This window comes from Schistocerca nitens, chromosome 10 (genome assembly GCF_023898315.1).
Source record: "Schistocerca nitens isolate TAMUIC-IGC-003100 chromosome 10, iqSchNite1.1, whole genome shotgun sequence".
Taxonomy (NCBI): domain Eukaryota; kingdom Metazoa; phylum Arthropoda; class Insecta; order Orthoptera; family Acrididae; genus Schistocerca; species Schistocerca nitens.
In genome coordinates, this window is record NC_064623.1 from 105772842 (window position 1) to 105779020 (window position 6179).

At 39.0% G+C, this 6179-nt stretch overlaps 1 non-coding gene across 1 annotated transcript; it reads left to right on the forward strand.

Moving 5' to 3' along the window:
* Positions 1 to 2952: 2952 nt before the first annotated feature.
* On the forward strand, positions 2953 to 3026 carry Trnat-cgu (transfer RNA threonine (anticodon CGU)). Its single transcript has one exon. It is a non-coding gene; the product is annotated as a tRNA-Thr (tRNA).
* Positions 3027 to 6179: the final 3153 nt, after the last annotated feature.

Genomic DNA, 6179 nt, shown 5'->3' on the forward strand with positions numbered 1-6179 from the left:
TCATAGTACTGATATCCTTTCACTTTGAATTTTAATCCCAACCCTGAACCTTTCTTTTATTTCCAACACTGCTTTTTCGATGTACAGATTGAACAGTAGGCGTGAAAGATAACATCCCTTTCTTACACGCTTTTTAATCCGAGAACTTCGTTCTTCATCGTCCACTCTTATTATTACCTATTGTATCTTGTACATGTTGTTTATTACCTGTCTCTCCCTATAACTTACCCATTTTTTCCCAGAATTTCGAACATCTTGCACCATTTTACATTGTCGAACGCTTTTTCGAAGTCGACAGATCCTGTGAACGTATCTTGATGTTTCTTTGCTCTTGCTTCCATTATTAACCGCAAAGTCTGAATCGCCTCTCTTGTGCCTTTACCTTTGCTAAAGTCAAACTGATCGTCATCTAAAACATTCTCACTTTTCTTTTCCGTTGTTCTGTGTATTACTCTTGTCAGCAACTTGGCTGCATGAGCAATTGTGTGGATAATATTATTCCACAAGTCAGATGGTATGTCGCCAGGCTAATACATACTACACACCAACGTGAGTAGTTGTTATGTTGCCACAACCCCCAATGACTTTAGGAATTCAGATGGTATCTTATCTATCCCTTCTGTCTTATTTGATCTTAAGTCTTCCAAAGCACTCTTAAATTCTAGTTCTACTACTGGATTCCCTATCTCTTCCCTATCGACTCCTGTTTCTTCTACTATCACATCAGGCAAATCTTCCCCCTCATAGAGGCTTTCAGTGTTCTCTTTCCACCTATCCGCTCTCTCCTTTACATTCAATAGTGGAATTCCCGTTGCACTCTTAATGTTACCAACCTTCCTTTTTATTTCATCGAATGTTGTTTTGACTTTCCTGTTTGCTGAGTCAGTCCTTCTGACAATCATTTCTTTTTCGATTAAGTGGCATTGTTGTATTGGTATGTTTCTCATCATTAAGGTGTGTGTTTGGTCTCCTTTCGCGCTACAGAAGAAGTTAAATGCGGAAGGCTATGAACAGCTCGCCACATGGTACTGCATACATTAGGGCAACAGTTCGGAGATGATCCCTGCTTGTATCAGCACAGTGCGCCGTGTCAGAAAGCAGCATCTTTGATGCAATGGTTTGTGGACAATTACGTTCCTGGGAAGCACAGGTGTGGCCAGTGCCTCGGTGTGAACCGAATGGAACACCTTTGGGATAATTTACAACGTCGATTCCAAACCCCAACGTCCCACATTACACCATTTCTGGCTTCAGCTCCTGAGTAATATACCAATTCTATACAGACACCTCATTGAAAGTGTCCTAAGGAGGGCTCAAATCGCTAAGAAGGCGAAGGGTGTGCACAGCTATTATCAATGTCCATTAACTGTTGATCGGAGAGCATAGATGAAACATGAAGTCGATTTTTGGAATAGTTTTGTCCGATTTCTAAATTTTAGTATCACACCAGTTTCTTTCAAGAGTTAATAAAAAGTTGCGTTATTCAACTATGGTCGTATATTTATTGTTGGCGGTCTACGTTAAAGATGCTCGAAAACTACTACCACGAATAAAATATCGAAATATTATTAAATTTGGGATTAGACTTATAGAATGAGTGATGGTCAAAATAATCGACCTAGGGTTTTGTCAAATTATCCTAAAGTGGTGATAGGGAAATCACAAAGAAACTACCCAACGGGTCTCTCGGTTCCGGTCCAATTAGGATCCACTATCTTAATCATTGACTAGATGAGCGCTACATGCTTGGATTTTGAGAATATTCTACTGTGTTGTGCATTCCTGTGACATGTGGCCTTTTCGTCTGTCAAGTTGGTGTTGCCGGAAATTATTTGAGCTGCCGGCGGGTGGGCTGTTGCAGCCGTTGCCTTCCCACGCCTTGACGGCTGCTTAAGGCACGCCTGCTGCTTCCGAGAATCTGGAGTACTGTGGAAGAATGTTGCGGCGGGCTACTGCACGCCCCGTCTCCTTCAGTCCTGGCACCATACACTGCGACGAGTCTTGGAAAAAGCGAGGAACACCGCTGCGAAACCGATTACGTTACAGACACCTTCATATTTCTTCAACATTCCTCAGTATAATATTCTTACTTTACTTTACATGTGGCAATTCTTGGTTCCACTATTATTTTTTGCATTTTCTTTGGAGGGCCAGATGTGACTTGTTCACTAGCAGTGTAAAAAATTGCAAATGACAAAAGATTTCGATTGGTGGCGTCGCCTGGAAGCCTATCTAATATATGAGACGATTTATTCAACTGATATGAATGAAATATAAAAAGAGAAAATATTGCATGTAATATTATTAGTAATTTTGTCGATTCTGATGATATTCTGTGAGAAATACCGTAAATATTTTCCATTAATCACAAAGACAAAGAATACTATAATTCAATACGTTCCATGAAAACATGGAACTCCAAATATATATATATATATATATATATATATATATATATATATATATATATATATATATATATATATATATATAAGAGCCATGTTGCTCGCCCCTGTTTGTTCCCTGTTTTTCGTCTGTTTATTCTCTCTCTCCTGTGGGTCGGTGTATGCATAACTAGCTATCTGTATGAGTTTTAAGGTTACAATATTGTTAACTGAAAGTATCTTATGTTTCCTTTCAAAAACACCTCTCCCTCTATACGAAATTTTGTTTGAAGATAATAATAATAATTGGTATCTGTTCTTTCGAGAACAGTTACTATCTTCATATAAATAGTTAAATGGCTACCCGGCCAATGACCTTCGTCTGTGCGAATGCGCACAGGTTGCCCGAACTCTTACGGGAACCGTCACATTAGTGTGCGCGAGTAATGAGTGGATGGGCAAATAATTATTAGGAACATTAGATATGTATATTGTGGACGGTTAGGAATGTGGTTCTCACGGGAAGCGTGCAAGGGATAAGTCCCTGCAGTCACTCTATTCGTCTGTGTCCTCGGTGGCTCAGATGGATAGAGCGTCTGCCACGTAAGCAGGAGATCCCGGGTTCGAGTCCCGGGCGGGGCGAACGTTTTCGGCTGTCCCCATCGAGGTACATCAACAACACCTGTCGGCAGTTGAGGGTTTCAATTAATTATCATTTAATAATAATGTTGCTGTCGATTGCCTATTTGGCTTCGACTGTTTGTGTGGCGCTGAGTCCGCCATTTCGTATATTAAAAAGTATTCTAGTGTTTGCGAGCTTCACTTGCCAAGGAAAGTAATTGTCTTTTATGAATTTTTACAGTCAGTTTTCAATATTAAAGTAGGTTAATATTTTGGATTACGAAACGTATTCAGAGATTTAACACTGCAAGATGTAGGTGATTCTTCGCCTCTGGTTTAAAATATTTTCCGTTAATTCAAAGGATTAAAAGTTCACTCAATTCTTAAAGAGATAAAGTTAAAGATATTATTTGCAATTATTTCAAAAATATGCAGGTGTTTGTACCGTTCTTTCTTTCTGTGTAACATTACATTAATTTGGTGGGAAAAGGAATCATTTCATGCTCTTAATTATCGCTGGGTTAGTTGCAGGTGACGTTGTTATCCATTCAAAGAGAGCATCACATTTCCATTAATAATAACTTTTTGCTTCCTTATTGATATTAAAGCCTAGTTTACACGACGCTGCCCCTCGTTGCGTGGAATGAGTTGCACGCAAGTGGTTTCATATATGACTGTAGACACGGCGACACTAGTATACTCTTCAGTTTCGACGTTTTGTGGGTCCCTGAGTCACGTCTGAAATGAAAGTTTTGACAGCTGCACGTCGCACGAGTTGTGATGGAGTTAAAGCTTGTTACGTGGAATCGCTGCATAAGAAAAAAAATAAGAAACGTGCTTCGATTCGTGACTGGACGAAGGAAAGACGTCAGCTCGGTTGCACAGCATCCTTGCTAAAATAATTTATAACGGAAGATCCAATAAGTTCTTTTAATTATCTTAGAATGCCACAATAACTGCTATCGTTTCTTCTAAATAGAGTTAATTATGCAATAAGGAATAAATGTACTGCAATGCATGAAACACTGTCGCCAGAAATGAAATTACATATCATATTGCGTGCATTACAATCGAGAGCTCTCGTCATGCTGTAAGATACGGTTTTAGTTGGTGATGACGCTATTTCATCAAACCAATAATTATTAACATTAACAGTAATAATTGTTAACATTAGCATCAATAATTACTCGAAGCAGGCCGCATTAAGAAGAGAATGTTTTGCAAACTACTCTTTTGAAGAGATACCTTTACATTGGCAATATTTCAAAATTCTAACATATATGAATGGGGAGCACTGCAGCGATATTTTAAATAGATGAATACTGATTAAGGAATGCAGCTTCTTGAATTTGTATAGTCTTGCCTCCTGTCAACAGTATTCCATAACAAAGAGTTGGCCAACTCGAACGATGGGATTTTAGTCTTGTAGACGAGAGCATTGCCAAAGCTAGAATTACACTTGCTTGTATTTTTCTTAATTCAGTTGTATGTGTGCTCCTATCTCAGTAAAATTCGCCCTGGAGCTCAGATACTGTCAAACCATCTATGTTATGATCGCACATGAAGGTCTCAGGGGTAACAATACGTTGCTTATTTTTCTGATCAGCATCACTGAAATCCCACAAACGCCTATGCAAAGCATAGATATCCAAAAAGCGAACATTTTTATCTTACTTCTAAATCAGCAATGGAGTCACGCGATATATTCTGGTCACTTACAAAAAATATAAATATGCTAGCTGCAGGATCAGCGATGTTCAATGACGGCTGTAATACTTTCAAATGCACATGGAATTGTTTTGGCTGCTGAACGAGAACATTTAAGAAAATCCAACTACTTTTAAAAAATTTATAGCTTGGACAGGAAGGCGATACTGACTGTGATGGATTACTAACACAGAATTGAATTCTGACATTACTCACAATTGATTCACAAACAATCAGATTTAAACAGAAAGTATTATCTAACCTCACTAATCCAACATAAATGCAAGGCATCAAATTATATACAGCTCTTTTAACAAATATTAGAATCATTACAAAGTGAAATATCTAACTAGCTTTTTTATCAAAACGGTTTACGTACATTGAGCGGTTACTCAACAATTACAAATTATCATCTAACTCATCTGTACTAAATCGCTGGCAAAACAAATATCGTAATTATCATCTTTTCCTTGGTTGCATGAAGGCTTCTCCTTCCATGTTCAACAGTATTGACATACCTACATTAATCTAACTCTTGGTGGCTTCACACAGCACACCCCAAAGACTGCCGACTCCATCGTCTTTCCCTCACAGACAGCTACCTACAACTGTGTGCCCAGCGCTCTGTTACTCCAACACTACAATCTCAGGCCAGAGATCTTTGTCTCTGCGGCCGGGCACAGTCAGTGATCCGCATTATCGAGCCTGTCAGTGACTTTCATCATATATAGTACAGTAATTTAATCTCAATTTATTAATATTCTTATCTTATTCTGGTGCCAGATACAAGTGTGCCCCACTAGAATTCTTTCACGTTTATGTATCGAAGCGAGCTGGCACACTGTGCAATCCACACGGGATCCTAAATTGATTCCATATTTCTAGATTTCCAGAAGATTTCCTCACAAGAGATTTCTAATCAGATTGGAGTATCGTTACGGTTGTACAACTGGTTGGTTGGTTGGGTAGTTTAAAATGGGGTGGGAAGGGACCAAACTGCTTGGCCATCGGTCCCTCAAACTGTGCAACTGGATCCGTCGTTTCCTGTCAGACAGGTAAAAGTACGTAGTAATCGAAGGAAAATCGTCGAGTAAAACGGAAGTGGTATACAGTGTTCCCCAAGGGAGAGCTATAGGCGCTTTGCTGTTACTAGTCTACATAAATGAATTAGCGAATAATATGAGTAACTCTCTCAGATTTTTTTGCAAATGGAGCTGTCATTTACCGTCTAGTAAGGTCATCAGAAGATCGAAACTAATGGAAAAATGACATGAACGATGTCTGATTTGTGCGAAAAGTAGCAATTGTCTCTCAATAAGGAAAAGCGTGAGATCATCCACATGAATACAGAAAGAAATCAGTTAAATTTCTAATACACGATAAGTCGCGCAAATCCAAAGACTGTCAATTCTTCTAAATACCTAGGAATTCCCTCCATACACCGTGGACCTTGCCGATGGTGGGGAG